The following is a 20169-nucleotide window of genomic DNA, read 5'->3' on the forward strand; positions in this document are numbered from 1 at the left end:
TCTTGTCTGCGAGAGAAGGATTTACTATTCAATTCCCATGCTTGCATGTGGGAAATTAGGAACCTGCCCCTTAAAAAGAAAGTGGCTTCTAAACTCTCATAAATTGTGGTGCTTTTATAGATCTACCCAAATTTCTTCCTCTTTCGGCTTACATTGCATTTTTAAACACTCCTAAGCCTGCACGCGCGCGCGCGCGCGCGCACACACACACACACACACACACACACACACAGGCAAAACATTGCCATCTCCTCCACTTTTCTCAGCAATATTTTATTCAGGAAATCTCCATCCAAAGAGATATTTCATCTTTAGGCTTGATGCAGGGTGCAGTTTCTGTACTTGACTATTGCTTTATTTTACCACATTTTATCACTAACCGGACTTTTTGTCCGACTAAAAAGACTTACCCCTTAGAGTGAATATATATTATTCACTATATATTTGGAAAGGCGGCAAGTACTGGACCAAGCTGGTGAAAAATCGGAAGCAAATTAAACAGGACATTCATTCATTCGTTCGTGGTCTCAGCAGCGTTTAAGGGGCAGCACTGGTGAGGCTCGCCCTGAGTGCCATTCTGAATGGTTTACTGAAAACCATTGCGTTTACCAGCTGCTGTGGCCTGGCCAGAATTTCCACAGTGGCAGCTCCTCCCTGGCTGCTCCTCCCCAGAAGCCCGGGTGCTTGGCCATGCTAATCTCATTAACCTTCCCTATCGGTTTCAGCAGACAGAAATGGAGCCCTGAGAACCGGCAGCTCCTGGCGGAGCCACGCAGGGAGAAGTCAAGCGTTGGCTCTAGGCCAGCCCCTTTGATGGGACTGCCCAGGCCCCTCGCAGGCCCTTGTGGAGCAGAGGAAGAGAGCACATACAAGGCACCCTGGCCACGGGCAATCCAGCCATGGCTGACCCACACTTCCCTCTTGCCTCCTCCTGCCCCAGGAGAGCCTGACTCCTGGCGACGGGAGCAGCTGCGCTGATGGGCGGCCATTCTCCAGGGGCAGCCAAGCATACCCTGATTCCCAGGGAACCCTCTGGGCGAGAGAGACCCTTTCGGGTGAGAGATGGATGGGGGGAGGGGCGGGGGGAAGGGAAGAGAAAGGAAGGTTTCCGTCCTCAGCAGGTCTGTAAGGCGAGACTGGGGCACACTAACCATTTCCTGATGTGCAAAAGCTGAAACCTGGACCCTTGTTAGATTTCTTAGATACGCAGAAAACCAACCCACAAAGGGGAGTCTGACAATGTCCTTGCCATCTCTTCTTCTCAGTCAAAGAATAGAGAGCAAAATAAAATTTCCTACTTCTGAGAACAGTGTTAAAATCCTCAGAAACCTGCACTAGATGTGTATCGAGTCCACATATTGTACACCTACGCTTTCACGGTGTGGTATGTCACTTACATCTCACTTAAGCCGAGGGGAAAGGGAACCTTCGAAAGAAAACCCAATCATCACTGCATTGACATCTGCAGTCTGAAAACCGTATCGTTTCCTTCCAGAAACAACTTGCTTGTTAATAGATATTTCAAAAGGAGTCAGGATATTGCTTCATGAGATCCAAAATATCACTTAGAAAAATTAATATGGAAGGAAATCGCGGTTCTTCAATATGGACCTCACTTGCTTCAGAATAGGTAGCTTTAATGGTCTGGGAAGTTTTATGAATTAAAACATTTCAATTTCCTGCTTTACTATCTCTAAACCAGAAATTCCCAAGGCCACACCACTCACAGCCCACAGAACTGCGGTGCGCGGGGGCGCGGGGAGACCCCTTTCAGCAGCTCACCCACAACCCACACGCCAGGTGTTGCCTGGATGACAGCGTTTCCAGCATGCTCGGAAGCGGACAGCATGGTGCCTCGGAAACCCGCTTCCTAACTCTGAAAACTCCTGAGACTTATTATCTTTCATTGAATTCAAATGCTATGTGATTAGAGAAGTTCTGCTGTGATTTTTTTGTACGTTTTCCCAGCCTCCCCTGCCAGGACTACTGTAGCCTGTGGAAAGACACTGTTACCTTTTCCCAGTTCTTTCTCCAGAAACAGGTCTGTGGGTGTTTTAATTAGTCTGGCTGCATGTTTCGGTCTGTCTGCCCTACGAGGATGCCGGCTTCAGGAGGAGGGGGCCATGGCTCTGCTGCTTACCTCACCGGCAGCTTCATGTTGCTCAGACCGAGTGGGTGCTCAATAGGCATGTGCGGGAGGACGGACAGCAGGGGAGGATGAAGGGATGCGAGCTACTGACTTGCAGCCAGTGCTCTACTTCCACGCCCAGACATGGTCTATATTTTTCAAGGTAAAAAACTTTGCTCTTTGATCCAACAGATCCCAAAATACAGTGGCTCTCAAGGCTGGACTGCCTTCCCTTTCTCGGAACGCCCTGGAGCTGGCCCGGCTGCGGGCTGGCCCGTTTCTCCGAGAAGAAGAGGCCAGACCTGCCTCCAGGGCTGCTCGTCTGCTCCACTGCCTGGTTTAATGGCGTCACCAGCACATCCAGGTCCCAGGCCACAGGAAGGCTGGGAAGAGCGATTTCCAGTGAAAACAGGAAGTAGACGCTGCACGTATCACTTCTACTCACATTTCAGAGGCAATAACTTAGTCTCTGTCCTGAAGTGGAGTCTCCAGCTAGTTGGCTTCATGTCTAAGGAGAAAGTGAAAGGGGCTTTGGGGAAGCTGGCTGCTGGCCACACGCTTCTAGATGCCTCTCTTAGTAGGAAGTTTCCCAGGGCTGTCTGGGTGCGGAGCCTTGTGCAGACTCTAGCTTTGATGGGAAGACCAAGACCTCGGGCCCAGGATCCCCACCGCCCTACGGTGCTGTGGGTGCCGGAGGGGGCGGCTGGGCCTCAGGGGCAGGCAGTGTCCCACCTGGGCACGGATACCACAAGCCAAATCCTTCCTTCCTTGCTGGCTCTGGAGCCCAGAAACATCCAAATGCATTTTTGTTTTTGCATCTAAATGTTCCCATTCAGCTCTTCACTCTCTGTGCACAAAGCAGGTGAGCGGAGTACCCGCGGCTCCAATCTGAAGGGAGGAGCCAGAGGGCAGGCCTCTTTGGTGTCCTCAGCACAATCCCAGTTTAGCAGCTACAGGGATTGCTTCCTGAGTACTTGTCCCGTCTCCTCGGCGAGGCTGCCAGCTCTGAAAGTGGTAAATGCCACGCCGGGCTCCGTAGCTACTGACATCCAACTCCGGGGACAGTGGCGCATCCACTCCACGCGATGCACTGAGCTATCGGGTGGAGCTCCATGACCTGGAAAATAAATTAGGCAGATTAGTCCCAAACATTGATTGACTCCGAATTTCTTTTTTAAATAGAAAAAAAAAAATACCCTGTTATTGAACGGAATGACTAACTTACTATCCCTGTGCGGAGGAAGCTGGAAACGCTGCCTAAAATGACATTACACACGGGAACTTCTGGTAATTCAGGATGCTGCCTTCTGGGTGGTGTTTATTCTACGCCACAAACACCTGAATGACTGAGGTTGAACCCAGTCCAGACGCTCCGTGTGGGGTGCCAGCACTCTGTGGGCTGGCACATGCGCCTGACAAAAATCTGGGGAATGCTTAGCCTCCCGGTCCTCTGAGAATCACGCCATTTTCCAAGAAAAGCTAAATAGCTCGTTCATGCTGCGCCCGCTCTCTTCCCGCTGCTTTCCTGGGGTACCTTTCGGCCGGACTGTTTCTTTCTCTGACGGGCTGCTGGAGACCGAGGCTTTAACTCAGACTTACAGTGAATGCCTCTGAGTGCGCTCTCAGATGAAGAATATTATGCTTAGTTCATCTAGCGCAGGTAAATAACTGTCACAGGAATGCCGTCCACGCGTGGCTCTCGTCCCCACATGCCCCGTGTGGCTGACATCCACCCAAGCTCACTGCTGGCTCTGAGAGGAGCTACCTTGCAAGTGCTGTCAGGTGACGAGGCTGGGACGCTGTCCTTTCCTTGTCACCCCCGTCAGCAAGGGGACTGGGGACTGCATTTCAAGGGCATTTTGGACAGGAAGCCCTACGTGGCCTGACGCACACAGCCGTCTCTAGGGGCCATGGCGTCAGCCGCCACACTCCACAGCGAGCCAAGCCTCCTGCCCGAGGGCGCCGGAGAGGCTCCCAGAAGGAAGTGAGAAGCCTGGGGGGCACTCCAGACCCTGAAGGGGATGCCACGAGCTGCAATGCATGGAGCCAGGTCCACACCCGACCTCAGCAAGGAGCTGCAGGCAGCGAGGGAGGCTCGGCGTGGCCCAAGGGGCTGGTGGGCCCGGGCGAGGTGCACGCAGGCAGCCCGTGGACAGAGGGGCCTGGTGACGCGCAGGTGCGCTTCCCGAGATGAGCTCCCTGGATGTGTCCCTGCGCCCCCAGAGCTAAGGTAGGAGAGTTAGGTGGATATTTGAACTTCTGGATTTCCTGTTCCCTATGTCAACGTGCATTTCTTTCATAACTAAGAAAATGTTTAATTGAAATTATATCCTTTAGGAAAAAATTAAAACCCTCCCCCCCTTCTTCAAACAGATGAAACCAGAGAAGCTTCGAGATGACTCCTGAGTGGGACTTCCCCACGGGGGGCTGGGCACAGAGCCAGGGCTGGGTGGGGAGCGTCTTGGGGACCACACTGGGGCCAGGGCACCTTCCTGAGGCTGTTGGCAGCTTGCTGAACTGGTCTGTGAAGGGGCAGATCTTTGTCACTCACACACACACACACACACACACACACGCACACACGTACACTCACACATGCACACACACATGCACACATGCACACGCACACACACTGCACTGGGTGCTGAGGGTTAGCTAGTCAGCACAGATCAGCTGCTGCCTTCAGAGAGTCTGCGAGGCGGTGCCCTGCTCTCTGATTGGCGATGGTAATGAACTGTGTGGCGTAGCAAGAAGTGACCGAGTCCCAGGGAGCAATGCGGCCTGAAGCCTGCCGACATTTATCCCGAAGCCGTGCGGGTGACGACAGTGTGGCGATAACGGGCCTGGGAGAGGTGCATTTCTCCATGCGTTGCCTCCAGTCTGGGTCCCGGTGAGAAGCAGATGGCCGTCACATGGGGACTGGGGAGGCCCTGAGGGCCTGGGCTGTTTGCAGAGCTGTAGTCAGGGTGAAGGAAACCAAACTGCGGTGAGCGGTCCCCACCCTGGCTGGAAGCGCGCTGCGAACGGTGATTCCCACGGACAGAGAAGCAGCTGTGTCACCCTCAGGCCTCCAGGAGGGACGGCAGATCGGCACCCTGAGCTCTCTGTCCCGCGCCTCAGTTTCTGGCTCCCGACCCAGCCAGACCCCAAGGGCAAGGGAGACGTTGATGCCACCTTCACTGACTTCCTCCCCGGGCTGCACGCAGCAGGTGCAAGAGGAGAGCGGGCCCCGGGCAAATGCAGACACACGCTGTACACCTGACCCTCCACGCCCTGCGCGCTGGCCACCACCACTAGAACAGAAGCCAGCGGAGGAGCGGGTGTCGGCTGGCCTGGTCCCCGCTGGGCCGCAGCACCGGCTCGCCACAGCCACTCGGAGCGCCTCTGTGCGATGACGGGAGAGGAGAGAGAAGAGAGCCACTGCCCAGTACTTAACAAAGTAGATAGCGGGACAAGCAGCGTGTCATCGCTGGTAAGAACAGTCGGTAACAGTGTCTGCGAGGATAAGCTGGTTCCTATTTGGGCCATTCTGCCCAAAACAAAATATAGCAGCGGAATAAGGAGAGTATGGTGGGTGTAAGATTTGCTGGAAAACTTATATTTATGCTTTGCTGGGAGCGAATAAAGGTTTTAGAAAGCAGACAGAAGAATTTTAAATTGGCTTTAAAAATACAAGAAATACATCTTTCTCCTAATTTTCAGACCTGTGGTCTAGGAATGAGGGGAGAGTGGCCAGGCTCAGCAAAGAAACTCTGCTAAGCAGTGGAGAGATGTCAGCTGTGGCTTTCTGGGCCACGGCAGGTTTGAGAAACCAACATGGTCTGGATTTGATGACAGGTAATGACATTAACTAATTAGCAAATGGATCCCATTTGGAACCGTGGAAGCCAGATCGGGAGGAGGATAACCAGGCCCCTGAGTGCAGGGCTGGGGAGCCAGCGGCTACGTTTCCTCCCTCGCAAAGCGCGACCAGATGCCTTTGGAGTCCGTGGTCCAAGAGGTTGGGAAGCTACCGGAAGAGAGTCGGACCAGCACTCGGAATTGCAGTGCCCGGGGTGGGTGAGCACCACGTGGGTGCCCCTGGCTGGGGGTGAGCTGGTCCAGCCCGCCATCCAGAGCTCCATCAAAGAAATGCCTGGCCCTCGACCCACTCTCTCTTCCCCTAAAGCCGGAACCTGTATGCACCCCGTACCATCCCTGGCTGGGACGTCCTGGGAAAATTCCAACCCACTTGAGCCTCGGTTTCTCCTTCTACAAAGTGAAGATGAAAATGCCAGCCCCATTTTCTCAGCAAGTTGCTGTGAGAATCCAGTGAAGTCGAGTTTACTGTGCAGGTTGTAAAATGCTTGAATACAGAAGTACTGCTGCTACTAAGCCAATGACAGGCCGAGGTCCTAGGATATGAATACCTTGATTGTCAGAAAGGGGGAGGCATTAAAATAAAGGCGCTGGCCACCTCCCAGTGGTCAATGAGGCCTCCCCCGCTCCCCTTTCCCTCTTGCTTTCTCTGGCCCTGGGAGGAAAGGGCATGCCCCGCCCTTTCCCGGGACACAGAGCAGTGGCTGGGCCTTGGAAATGCCCTGGTCATTCCTCTCATGCCTTAAGCCCCAATGTAGGACTTCAAAGGAAATACAATCCTAAATGTCAACAGCATCTTTCAGTTATCTGGGAAATTACCTACCTCTACTTTCTCTCTTACCAACCCACTCACCCTCCGTTAAAGCCATCCTTTGAGTCAAACCCCACTTTTCAGAAACCAAGCAATCACTTAATAAAGAGAAAACGTTAAGGGATCCAGATTTCAATTAACTCCACCATTGATTTTTGTGAAATTCTGGGGAAGGCATTATTCTTTAGGTAAAGTGGGGGCAAAGAGCTCAAAGATTAATGGCGGTTCTGCCGACAGCGGTGGCCGAGGACTGGGGTGTCTGCATGAGGCCTGTTCCCCAGGCGCTGCTGATGCAAAAACATTGGAAAAATGCCCTGGGAGAGACCTGCTGAGCCGCTCACCACTTGGGGAGTCTGTCACTCAGGGAGAGAGCCTTTGGTTAACACTGTTTTCTTGTACTTTTTCCTTTTAATGTAATTTGTATATTTGGTGTTTTACACATTGTGAGTGCGATTTGCTTAACTGCTCAGTAAAATGCATGCCCTGCCTTGTTTTTTGAAGCTGCAATTGTTTCACATTTTTGAAGACACATTGATCCTCACAAGGGATGGCTGGGTTAGCGCCCGGCACGCGCACACGCGCGCGCATACACACACACACACACACACACACACACACACACGCTACACAAATACAACAGCGGAAACCACTGACAGATAAAATTTGTAATGTGTTGTGCCATTAAATGTCTATCGCAGGAAAAGTCTCTGTGAAAATGGGTTTAAAACAGCAGGTAGTTTAATCGGGTACGTCCGTCTCTGTCCCTGGAAGTGCGGTCTCAGCGCATGAATGAGGGAAGGAGTGCCTGGGAACAGTCTTCTGCGATAGAGGGAAACCAGCTGTCCCTAGGGAAGGGGGTGGGCGTGGGGGGGGGTTCCCCTACTGTGAAGACCACAAGGAGAAGGAGGATAATCATCAGTAGGTCACTGTTAGAAGTGAGCCAAGGAAATAAAGTGTAACTGTAAATGCTTCAGTTAGGAGTTTATTTCTAAAGGTTTATTCCAACTCTACTTGACTTTCTGATGGGGAGTCTAACCCTCAGTACAATTCAGCCCCTTGGGGAAGGCCCTGTCGGGGGAAGAGGTTCCTGCGTGGGGGCCACTGATGCAAGTTCAAGGAAACACAGGCGTCCTCCTCTCAAACAAGACGCGAGAAGTAAGGCCAACACGGCCGGGCGGGGCAGAGCTGTCAAGGGGACTTGCTGCTCACTGCTCCTGGTGGAGGAAAGTGTCAGATCTGTGTCTGGTGATGTAGCCCCTTTATAGAGACCTGCCCACTGGCTCCTGGGAACAATAGGGCTGGCTCCAGGCCATGGTGCCAGGGGGAGGGGGAGGTCATGCCGGCTGATGGCTTATCACTGATCACTGATGGGTGCTGGCCCAGCCTGTGCGGAGTCCTGTGCCCTCCACCACGGCTCCTCCCACAGGCAACGTAGACCTACATGAAGCGACGTGTCCAAGGTCGCACGGCTATTAGGTGCTGGAGGGGTGGCAAAGCAGGCAGCCCACTCTGTGACCAGTACCTGCTGCTGGAGGGACCGAATTTAACTGAGTAGAAAGTCGGAAAAGCGGTGGGTTTACAAAAGGCAGGAAATGATCTGGGGTCATTATCATCATCTCCAACATAAAACCGGTGGGCTCAGCCCCCCCCCGCCCCCCCCTCCCCGCAACCTCAGCGTATTCAGCAGCCTCCCCAGGAGCACAGAAGGACAACACCCTTTCCTGCCCACCCTCACCAGTTCTTCACCCCAAATCCACCCCCAGGGCGGGGGGGGGGGGGGGGACCAGCCCTGGAACTGAGACGCACTTCACAGGTTGTGAGAAGAGGGGTCAGTCGCAGAGGACAGCTTTGAGATCCTGGAAACTGGCTTCCGGCAGCGCCACCCCCCCACTCCCACAGCCCTGTGACCTTGACCTGTGCAGGCCCCGCCCGAGTGGGTGGACAGGACTGCCTGCAGTAATTATCAACCTTCCTAATTCCCGACCCTTTAATACAGTTCCTCATGTTGTGGTGACCCCCAATTTCATTGTTACAAATTGAACATAATTAAAGCATAGTGATTAATCACAAAAACAATATGTAATTATACATGTGTTTTCCAATGGTCTTAGGCGACCCCTGTGAAAGGGTCGCGACCCACAGGTTGAGAACTGCTGGAAGGGCTTTCCCTGTGCAACTCAGCCCTTAAGTCTTTCGAAGACTGCTTCTCTGTGTTCTAACCATCTTAATACAAATAAATCTTGGTCCACAACACAGGTAGACTAAAAATACACATTTTTATGAGTCATTATAATGCCTATTTAAAAGCATTCTTCAAGGGTGGCAGAAACTCAGTCTTGGGGTCTCCCCTTCCCCTAAGTCATGACCAAGTTGTGGGATCTTTAGTTCTAAGACTTGTGTTTGATGTCACGTGTCTACTTGTCAAGCTCTGAGATGTTACTCAGTCCCCCCACCTGGTTCCCAGACATCAGTTTGCCCTGGGCACACTCTTGTCTCACCCTTGGCCCCTTCCCAGGTGTCCAGAGAACCAGGACAGATCTCCCTCCACACTCACCATCATGACTGTGAGATGTCCCCACAGACTCGGTCTCTCAATGCTTTCGCTGGGCCCTAGGGCCCTTCTGTCCCCCTAAGATCCAAAGCTACAGCAAATCAAAGCCAGATCCTGGGTAAGGCCTACACGTGGACAACCTTCCCAGAAACCCAGCAGCGGAGGCTTGACCAAACACGGGTTTATCATGGGACACAACGGAAAGTCTGGCACGGCTCAGACATGCAGTCCTAGACCCAGGCTCTTCCTCTCTCCAGCCAGGCCACCACTCAGCAGGGCAGTTGTCCCCTCGTCTGAGCAAGAAGAAGCCGGAAATGAAAGTGGCTACAGCAGACCCTGGTCAGCGCTGGGGACATCGGCCCGCTCCAATGTGGAGGGTGGTCTGGAAAGTGAGCTGTAGCTTTCGAGCCCCCACTGCCATTAGAAGAGGGATAAAGAGGGGACTGAGGGTGTCAGCTTAGGAAATCTCCCACAGCCAGGAGAGACTCACTTATCACTGCCCTTTCCTTCTCCCAAAGCAGGCACTGGCCGGTGCTTGGATGAGGTAAAGGTGAAAAGAGAAACTAAATGTAAGTGTTGCATAATGTTTCATAAAATGCTTACCACCCAGATTCAAGAACCTATGGGTCTGGGTAGAGAGCCCAGAGAAGTTCAAATGCTATTAGTTCCTCCACATAAACCAGATTCAACAAAGCAGGCACTGAGGGCTTCCGTTCATACCCCTACTCACAGGCTGCATGGCCTGCACATGGCCCAGGACACCCAGAGGGCACTCAGTGACCAGATGGGTCAAAGAAACAAGCAAACAAAAACACGCTCATGCCCTAACAGGTTTGGCTCAGTGGATAGAGCGTTGGCCTGCGGACTCAAGGGTCCCAGGTTCAATTCTGGTCAAGGGCATGTACCTTGGTTGCGGAACATACCCAGCAGGGAGTGTGCAGGAGGCAACTGATCAATGTTTCTCTCTCATCGATGTTTCTAACTCTTTATCCCTCTCCATTCCTCTCAGTCATAAATCAATAATAAAATATATTTTTTAAAAAAAACACGCCCGTGTGTGTGAACTGTGGAGGCCGGGCCTGCCTGTGTGATACTAGGAGACCCCGTCACCCAGGGAGAACCTACAGAGCTAAGCCACTGCCTGTAGACTGGGTGCTACCAGCTCCTTGGGGCCCAAAGGCTCAATGGGCCCTTCTGTCGAGGTCCCCGGCCCCGGCCCTCTCTTACGCTTCAAAAGCAGTCTGCCACCAGGTGGAGCAGAAGTCAGCTGCCGGAGTCAGAACCTGGGGTCTGCTACACAGCGACCTTGGAAAGTGACTTCGAACCGACCCTTAATTTCTTTCCTGTAAGACAGTTCTTTGTCTGAACACTCCTATCCCCCTTGCGGAGCTGCTGTGAAGAGGAGACACGGGGATGCATGGTGCCCGGGCACACTGGCCCATTTAGGCCACAGCAATGGCCCTTCTTCTTGCAGAAGTTCCCGGAGGCCTGGATTGGACCGGAGACAGAACCAAATCTGTGCTGCTGAGAGACAGCGAGGGGGCAGGGGGTGAGGCGGCGGGGGGGGGGGGGGGGGGGGGGCGGAGGGTCGGGTCTGCTGGGAGGTCTCCAGCCGAAGAACTGGGTTTAGTTGTGGGTTGGCAAGTTGATGGGCCATTTTGTGGAAGGAGGGAAGAGGTAGGGCAGGACGGCTAAAAGCCTATCTCAGTTGGCATGGCTGATGGGTCAAGGATTCACCCGTTGACCTCAATTATGAATAAAATTGGAAATCTGTGTGCCATGATGTGGGATGTGGGATCTCTGCCATGTGGTAGCACCACTTGCAACCCGATGAATTATTTGGGGGCTCTTGGGGCACCTTGGGTATTAACACACACTCCCCTGTGCCCAGAGTAAGGACAGGGCACTCTCATCAACACTGTGTGCAGTACAACTACAAACAGTGCACTTGCCAAACTTTACATTAAATTCAAATACCCTCTGGCTACATGATGATATAACAGCCAAGGAGGCAAGGCTGCCGTGGGCTTGAGCAGACCGGGCTTGGGGATCGGTGCAGCTTCGTGTCCCCACAAGCGGGTGGGACACACCAGCCACTAGGACAAACGCCTTGCAAGGCCAGAGTTGAGGAAATGGGGAGCGCCTAGCCTGACGGGGAAGAAAGGATAAAAACTGTCTTTGGGTATTTGGAGAGAGCGTTCATGTGTAAGAATGAGCCTTATTTCATGTGCAGGAAGCATGGGCCCCGTGATGGCAGACATGCCAGTTCCTGCCTCTGAGAGAGGCGTATACCCTGAGCCACGCCGAGCCCGAAGCTCAGTGTCCCAGACGGGGTGGGCCAAGGGGACCATGGTTTCAGACCCCTTCACATGCCCCCTCTCAGGGGGGCTTGGCCACACTGCTCTGGACTGTCACCTCCTTGTTTCACCCCCGTGTCTACACAACAGACTTCATAGGGCACAGCCAATGCAGCCTGTTCCGTGTCCAGCCACACGCAGTGGCGGTTAGAGGGGAAGGGAAGGGTGCCCATGTCCCATCAGGAAATCCATAGGCTAATCACAGGTTGAAACGGGCACATAAATTCTTTTCCCTCCCTTCCTCTCCCTCCCAACCAGTCTATCCTGAGACCTAATTCATGCTGAGAGGATGGTGTCTGAGTGGGTTGCTTGTGTAACAAATCACCACAAATGTGGGGGCTTAAACACAGAAATGCGTTATCCACAGCTCTGGAGGCCAGAGTTCGCAATCAGTACTGCAGGCCCTCAGCAAGGTGCCGGGGGGGCAGGGGTGCTCCCCCAGAGCTCTGGGGGCCCGCCCTCTGCTCCTGTACCTCCTGGTAACAGCTGACCTTCCTGAGCTTGTGAATACACCTCTCTAACCACTGCCTCCATGATCAAATCTGCCTCTTCCTCCTTATAAAGATCCTTATGCCTGGCCAGTGTGTCTCAGCAATTGAGCATCGACCTATGAACCAGGAGGTCATGGTTCAATTCCAGGTCAGGGCACATGCCTGGGTTGTGGGCTCGATCCCCAGTATGAGACGTTCATAAAGCAGCTGATCAATGATTCTCTCTCATCATTGATGTTTCTATCTCTCTCTCCCTCTCCCTTCCTCTCTGAAATGGGGTTTAGGACCTACACAGATAATCCAAGCTAATCACTGCATCTCAAATCCCTAATCACATCAGCAAAGACTTTGGAATATAAGGGAATGGTCACGGGTTCGAGGAACTAGGATGCAGACATTTCTTCGCAGGCCCATAGTCAGTCCAGAGGATTGGGCGAGCTGTTCCACCTCCTGCCAAGTTGGGACCACACCATCACACAGTTTCGTCTTGCTCCTGTTACTTCTGCCTCACTCCCCTTCCTCCAATTCCCCCACTCTTGGCGTGAACTCTCCACTGAAGAGGCAGCCATGAGGTTTCCCTCAAGCTCTCCTTTCTGGAGAACCCCAAGTAATACATGTAAACTATTAAGAACACTGCACACAGTGATGGTAGATAGTAGTGGTGTTACAATAGCAGTTCCTACATTTTCAGAGCATTGCTGAATCACTTAAAAATATACACTGAGGCAATGGAGGTCATCTATTTCACTATTTCAGCGGAATTTTACACCATGTTGAAAATTGTCTTTCCCTTCTACAAAACATTTGCAGCATGGTGACACTTTTCCAGTAGAATACCTGCTAAAGATTGGAATTAGTAAAAGAAGGGTTTTCCCACAGTAAATGGAAGAATATTCACTCTATTAGAGGAAAGTTAAATAAATGAGTTAATGCTTACAAATTTCTTACAGATGAAAAGTTCCTGTACCACACTAAGTCCTGCCATGAATATACTTCCTGTGAGCTGAAAAAAATTACATTTCTTAAAGCAGCAGCGTCCTGGTCCTGGCATATCTGAGAAGCAGCACAGCTTTTTGGATAAATTGCAGATCCAGATGACGCCACCCAGATGACTGCAGCCAACTTACGTGGGGGAAAGAGGAGACTAAAGCAAGATTTTTCTACTGTAGCCTCTCAGAGGTATTTGCAGGTGACAGTTGTAAAATTGAAGAGTCTGGAAGGTTGTTTTTTTATGGGGCAAGTTGATTGGCACCCTTGTTTCAGAAAATCATATGACTTTTAGATTCCCAGATAAACCTGAAGAGAACCAGTAGCCAATGACATTGAATATAAGAAAATATTGGCAAACTTCACTGTTAAAAAGGAAATACCAAAAACAGTGAAAAACTTAAGAGTTTCAGCTCTCCTACCATGAGAAGGCAAATTCAGTATTCAAGAAAACTCACTGGCCGAAACCGGTTTGGCTCAGTGGATAGAGCGTCGGCCTGCGGACTGAAAGGTCCCAGGTTCGATTCCGGTCAAGGGCATGTACCTGGGTTGCGGGCATATCCCCAGTGGGAGATGTGCAGGAGGCAGCTGATCGATGTTTCTCTCTCATCGATGTTTCTAACTCTCTATCTCTCTCCCTTCCTCTCTGTAAAAAATCAATAAAATATATTTAAAAAAAAAAAACTCACTGGACAAATTCGGCCTGAATGGAGATTGTAATTAACAGTATGGTGAAGCAAGTTCACATCTGGCTTCTTTAAGATTTGTCATTTAATTGGATAATTCCTATCTGAAATTTTTTTCTGAAAGAATTCCCTTGGACTCTATGCACAAAAATCATAACTTTCAAATTTCCCAAAACCTTGATTAATTGTTGGTACAATCTGCTATCAACATTTCAGTGTCTCTACTTCTTTTCCCTTTCATGGTATGTACACATACAGATGGGTACGTGCACACACACACACACACACACACACAACACGCTACCTAAAACAGCATGTCAAGCAACATTTTGTTGAGTGGCAGGATTGCTCTCCCCTTCCCATCCCACCTACTCTCTCTTGTTTCATTTCATAAATAATGGCCAACTCCTTGAGCAGCATGGTAGTGAAAGGGCGAGGGCTATGTACAGGGAGAAATCAAAAGGAAAATCTATATATTTCTGGAAGATTCCAGACAGAGTGGTTCAAGAACAAAATTGTTCTAAGAGGAGAAGAAGATGGCTGCTGATGGGAAGGCAGACTGCAAGATAGTGTGTGAGTGAGAGAACGAAAGGAAAGGGTGTGGATGTATGGAGAGTGTAAATTTGTGGGTGTAGCTATACTCCAGGGGACTGTTGGAGACTGCCAGATGGGGCTCCCCTAACCAGGCAGCCTCCACTGCCATGGAGACCGCGCCATCTTGAAGGGGAGTGTGGTTGTTATCGGAAGTGTATACATCCAGGGACCCTGCAACCATGACACCAGGGACCAGGGACCAGGGACCAGCTATGAACCCAGGAATACCGATCTCAAGCAGCATGAATACGTGGACTCAGACGAGCCCTGCTCCTCCTCACGGAAAGGTCAGATTTTGCCTAGAGAAAAGTGAGGTCTGCAATCCAGGTTGGAGAGAGGAACGTGCATGGGGAGAGTCTGCACCCCACAAAGTCCATGGCCGTTGGGGCCAGCATGATCCGCGAATGTGGAAGGGGATCCGCGGGGCTGCTGGCAGAAGGGAACTCTAAAAATCAGCCCATAGCTGGACTGGGCACAAAAAAGTCAGCCTTGGATTTTACCAATGTGCCAGCTGCTTAGTGCTGAGGGGGGGAGGGGGGGAATGTGCGGGAGAGACTTTTGAAGAATTGCGTGCAGAGCTGGACAGTAAAAGTTGCGAGCTCACGTACTTACTCTGGCTCTTTTTTTCTCTTTAAATCCTTGCTTTTGATTACTAAACCCAATTCATAGGATCACCCAATTAGGGACACTCACAGAGACTGCAGGGGAAAGTTGTTTTTGTGGAACCTGGGATCAGAGTGGGGATTAACGATCAGGGAACCAGCTCTGGGGCAGTTGATTCCCCCAAACCAGTATTAAGTGCGACAGGGAAAACAAAACCTAAATACTGGCTGGAGAGGATTTATAGCCCCGGAGGTCAATCCAGAAACACTGCCACCCAGGGGCTGAATCACAGATTGACTCTTCCGTAAACACAAATAAAAGAAGTCTGGGAAACAAAGAAATACTGCCTGCTTTAAAATCAGGACTGTGGTTTACAACACGGAGGAGCAGTGTATCATAGGGAACTTCAACACTGTCCTGACTACCTGACAGGAAAAGGGCATGACAGACAGAAGAGTAGAGGAAGTGAGTGACCTTCACTAACGCACATTTTTATTTTTTCACCTTTTACTTAAGAAACTATTTTTTTCTTTTTTTCCTCACTTGATTTTACCTTTTTAATTATTATATTTTAATTTTTAATTAGTATTATTACTACTACTATTGTAACCTTTTTTTTTTAAGTGTCATTTTATTTTCTCTTTATTTTATTTTGGGATTAATGTTCTACATTCTATTTTTATTTTTCCTTTAGCATCATTTTACTCTATCTCAGCTTTACCTTTATATCAACACTCCATCCCTCACTTTTCCCCTTTTATTGTCCTGTTCTCTTACTCTATTCCTGCGTTAGATTTTCCCTATTCCTTCTTTTTAACACCTGTTAAAAGTTCATCCTACTTATAAATCTAATTTCCTATCTCCTGCTCCAAGTCCATACACACCTCTCTCTTCGGCTTCTTCACTATCAATTTTTTTTCTCCCTTCCTTTTGTTTTATTTTGTTTTGTTTTTTTCTGTTGTTGTTATTATTTGTTTTGTTTGGGTTTGGTTTTTTTGTACTAGGTTTTTTTGTTTTATTTTGTTTTGTTTTTGCCTTACTTTCTCTCTGTCCTATTGTTCTTGTTTGCTTGATTGTTGATTAGATTGTTGTTGGTTTTTTTGGGTTTTTTTGCTTGTTTGTGAGATTGTTTCCATTTTTTTGTTCTGTTTTTATCTTTATTTTTTGCTTCTGTTTTTCCTCTCCACGCTTGTTATTAGTTGTTGTTTGTAGTTTGCATTCATCTCGGGGTGTTTGTTGTTTGCATTTTTAGGGATTAGTTGTTGTTCTACTAGAGTTTTCTCCCCATGTAAATAGTTTTGCCCCATTCTTTTTTATTCTCTTTCTTCTCTCACTTACTTTTTCCTTTTCTCAATGTCATTTTTGCACTTTTTTTCTTTTCTTATCCCCTAATTCTCTTTTCTCTGGTGATCACCTTTATTTGGGGTTATTAGTATCGTGAATACATTTGTGTTCAGTGCCTTGTGCATTGTGCCTTGTTGTGTTGTATTTTATGCCCTTAAATCAACAGAGAAGAGAGAGGGCTACATAACCAGACAGCCGGAGAAGAGAGATCATGGGGAAACAAAGAAACAGCCCACAAATGAAAGAAAAGGAGGCATCACCAGAAAAGGGAGTAAACGAAAAGGAGGCAAGAAATATGTCAGAGAAAGAATTCAGAGAAATGGTCATAAGGTGGATGAAAAGAATGGAAGACAAATTCAACAATATGTGTAAGAACCAAGAGGAAATAAAGAAGAACCAAGAAGAAATGACAACACTGCTATAAAGAACTAAGCAGAAAGCATCAACAGTAGACTAGAAGAAGCAGAGGACCACATCAGTGAGCTAGAAGACAAGGTAGGAAAAAATACCCAAGCAGAGCAGCATCTAGAAAAAAAAAACTTAGCCCTGACCGGTTTGGCTCAGTGGGTGGAGTGTCAGCCTGCGGACTGAAGGGTCCCAGGTTCGATTTCAGTCAAGGGCCTGTACTTGGTTGGGAGCTCATCCCTGTTGGGGGGTGTGCAGGAGGCAGCTGATAGATGTTTCTCTCTCATCGATGTGTCTAACTCTCTATCTCTTTCCCTTCTTCTCTGTAAAAAAAAAAAAATCAATAAAAATATTTTTTTTAAAACTTAAAAAACAGGAGGAGAGCCTAAGAGAACTTTGGGACAACGCAAAATGAAACAACATCTACATAATAGGGGTGCCAGAAGGAGAGGAAACTGAACAAGGGATAGAAAACCTGTTTAAAGAAATAATGACAGAAAACTTCCCTGATATAGGGTAGAAAAAACTCACACAAATCCAAGAAGCTCTCAGAGTCCCAAACAAAATGAACCCCAAAAGACCAACGCCAAGCCACATTATAATTAAATTGGCAAACACCAGTGACAAAGTAAGAAACTTAAAAGCGGCCAGAGAGAGGCAGAAAGTTACCTACAAAGGATCTTCCATCAGACTAATGACTGATTTCTCAACAGAAACACATCAGGCAAGAAGGGAATGGAATGAAATATACAAAGTCATGCAAAGGAAGGGTCTGAATCCAAGAATACTGTACCCAGCAAGGCTATCAATCAAAATTGAGGGTGAAATCAGGAGCTTCACAGACAAAAAAGGACTAAGGGAGTTTATTACCACCAAACCAGCAATGCAAGAAATGCTAAAGGGTCTGCTGTAAAAAGAAGAAATATGAAACAAAGAAGGACCACAGAGGTAAAGAATAAAAATAGTGACAAACAAGTACCTATCAAAAATAACTTTAAATGTTAATGGATTAAATGCCCCAATCAAAAGACATAGGGTAGCTGAGTGGATAAGAAAACATGACCCCTATATCTGCTATCTACAGGAAACCCACCTCAGAAAAAAGGACTCACACAGACTGATGAAGGGATGGAAAAAGATTTTTCAGGCGAATGGAAATGAAAAAAAAGCTGGGGTAGCAATACTTATATCGGAAAAATTGAATCTCAAAGTGAAGGACAAAACAAGAGATAAGGAAGTCCACTTCATAATACTAAAGAGAGCAATCCAAAAAGAAAATATGACTCTGGCAAACATATACGCACCCAATACAGGAGCACCCAAATACATAAAAAAACTTTTGGAGGATATCAAGGGAGAAATTGATAGCAATACAGTCATAGTAGGGGGCTTTAATACTCCACTATCACCATTGGACAAATCCTCTAAACAAAAAATCAGCAAAAAAGCATCAATCCTAAATGACTCACTAGATCAGTTGGAATTAATTGACATCTTCAGAACATTTCACCCCAAAACCACAGAATATGCATTCTTCTCAAGTGCACATAGGTCATTTTCAAAGATAGACCATATATTTGGTCACAGGCAAAGTCTCTTCAAATTCAAGAAGATAGAAATCATATCAAGCACCATCTCAGACCACAATGGCATAAAACTAGAAATCAACTACAATAAAAACAATAAAAAAAAATCAAAAACCTGGAGGCTAAATAGCATACTATTAAACAATGACTGGGTTACCAGAGAGATCAAAGAAAAAATAAAAAGCATCATGGCAACAAATGACAATGAAAACACAACAATCCAAAATCTATGGGACACAGTGAAAGCAGTCTTGAGAGGGAAGCTCACAGCTCTACAGGCATGCCTCAAAAAAAAAAAAAAAAAAAAAAAAACAAGAAACAATGGTAATAAATTATCTAACCCTACAACTCAAAGAGTTAGAAAGAGAGCAACAAGAAAAGCCCAGCATAAGCAGAAGGAAGGAAATAATAAAGATCAGAACAGAGATAAATGACATAGAGACCAAAAAACAATACAAAAGATCAATAAAACCAAGAGCTGGTTCTTTGAAAGGATAAACAAGATTGATGAACCTCTGGCCAGGTTCACCAAGAAGCAAAGAGAGAGGACCCAAATAAACAAAATCAGAAATGAACAAGGTGAAGAAACAAACAATCCCACAGAAATACAAACGTTTATTAAAAAATACTATGAACAACTCTATTTAAACAAAATGGACAACCTAGATGAAATGGACATGTTCTTAGAAAAATACAAGCTCCCAAAACTCAACCAAGAAGAGTCAAAAAACCTGAATAGGTTGATAACTACCAAAGAAATTGAAACAGCAATCAAAAATCTTCCAGCAAATAAAAGCCCTGGTTTGGATGGCTTTACAGGGGGGTTCTACCAAGCATTCAAAGAAGAACTAAAATCTATCCTCCTCAGACTATCCCAAAAAATTCTAGAGGAAGGCATACTTCCAAGCTCTTTCTATGAAGCCAGCATTACCCTAATCCCAGAACCAGATAAAGACACCACAAAAAAAGAGTACAGGCCAATATCCTTGATGAACATAGATGCTAAAATCCTCAACAAAATCCTAGCAAATCGGATTCAGCAATACATTAGAAAGATCCTACACCATGACCAAGTAGGATTTATTCCAGGGATGCAAGGATGGTTCAATATCCACAAATCAATAAATGTGATACATCACATAAACAAACTGAGAGACAAAAATCACATAATCCTATCAATCGATGCAGGAAAAGCATTTGACAAAATCCAACACCCTTTCTTGATAAAAACTCTCAGCAAAGTGGGAATAGAGGGATAATAAACTGGGAATACCTCAACATAATAAAAGCCCTATATGACAAACCTACAGCCAAAATCATACTCAATGGGCAAAAACTAAATCCATTTCCCCTAAGAACAGGAACAAGACAAGGATGCCCACTTTCACCACTCCTGTTCTACATAGTACTAGAAGTACTAGCCATAGTGATCAGACAAGAAGAAAAAATAAAAGGCATCCAAATTGGAAAAGAAGAAGTAAAACTGTCCTTATTTGCAGATGACATGACATTATACATAGAAAACCCCAAAGACTCCATCAAAAAACTACTTGACCTAATAAATGAATTTCACAATGTAGCAGGATACACAATTAACACCCAGAAACCTATGGCATTTTTATACACCAATAATGAACTCACAGAAAGAGAAATGAAAAAAACAATCCCATTTACCATTGCAACAAAAAAATTAAGATACCTAGGAATAAACTTAACCAAGGATGTAAAAACCTGTACTCAAAAAATTACAGGACATTGAAAAAAGAGA

The 20169-nt window shown here is 47.8% G+C and overlaps 1 long non-coding RNA gene across 2 annotated transcripts in view; it reads right to left on the bottom strand.

The window, feature by feature from the left end:
• Window positions 1-1821: 1821 nt before the first annotated feature.
• Window positions 1822-20169, bottom strand: part of LOC132212986 (uncharacterized) — a 64255-nt gene continuing 45907 nt past the window's right edge. For both annotated transcript variants that reach the window (XR_009447878.1, XR_009447879.1), the window contains one exon: window positions 1822-3245. This is a non-coding gene — a long non-coding RNA (uncharacterized LOC132212986). The remainder of the gene's footprint in view (window positions 3246-20169) is intronic.

This window comes from Myotis daubentonii, chromosome 12 (genome assembly GCF_963259705.1).
Source record: "Myotis daubentonii chromosome 12, mMyoDau2.1, whole genome shotgun sequence".
In the NCBI taxonomy this organism is placed as follows: Eukaryota; Metazoa; Chordata; class Mammalia; order Chiroptera; family Vespertilionidae; genus Myotis; species Myotis daubentonii.